At 34.2% G+C, this 532-nt stretch overlaps 1 long non-coding RNA gene across 1 annotated transcript; it reads right to left on the minus strand.

Annotated features, from left to right (window-relative positions):
- Positions 1 to 7: 7 nt before the first annotated feature.
- LOC104774825 lies at positions 8 to 526 on the minus strand. Its single transcript, XR_765529.2, has 3 exons — positions 488 to 526; positions 249 to 327; positions 8 to 158 (listed from the first exon to the last, which is right to left on the minus strand). It is a non-coding gene; the product is annotated as an uncharacterized LOC104774825 (long non-coding RNA).
- Positions 527 to 532: the final 6 nt, after the last annotated feature.

A 532-nucleotide genomic window follows, 5' to 3' on the forward strand; every position in this document is an offset into this window, starting at 1 on the left:
TCTTCATTGAAACTTTTCTTGCAGTAACCACATTTCCATTCGAAGATATCGACATGAATCTTGTGCAGTTCCTGATCTCTGTATAAATCATTATCAGGATGTAGCCTACATGTCTTTGGAATTTGATATCTTTCCCGTTCCACAAACGGAGTCAAATACTGCAATCAAAAAGAACAACCAAACTATAGAAACTAAGGAGAAAAGATTCAACCAAAACTCAAAAATATTTTGTGAAAAGTCTAAATTACATCTTGAATAATCTGCCAAGCAGCTCGACTTCTTTCTCGGGAACAATGTATTTCTGGAGCAACTTCTTCGTTAACCAATCTATCATTCCATTACAAGACATAACAATATTATTAGCAGCTGCAAAATAAATCTTACACAAACCTAATCAACAGCAAGAGTAGTTGAAAGTTTCTGTTTTTTTTTTATAAAGTAACAGAGACAAGAGTTGAATCGAGTGGGATTTGTGAGAGAGACTGACCTATTAGATTCAGATTCTTCGAATCCCTACAAATAAGAGATCAGA

Source organism: Camelina sativa, unplaced genomic scaffold, assembly GCF_000633955.1.
Source record: "Camelina sativa cultivar DH55 unplaced genomic scaffold, Cs unpScaffold05932, whole genome shotgun sequence".
NCBI classification, from domain to species: Eukaryota; Viridiplantae; Streptophyta; class Magnoliopsida; order Brassicales; family Brassicaceae; genus Camelina; species Camelina sativa.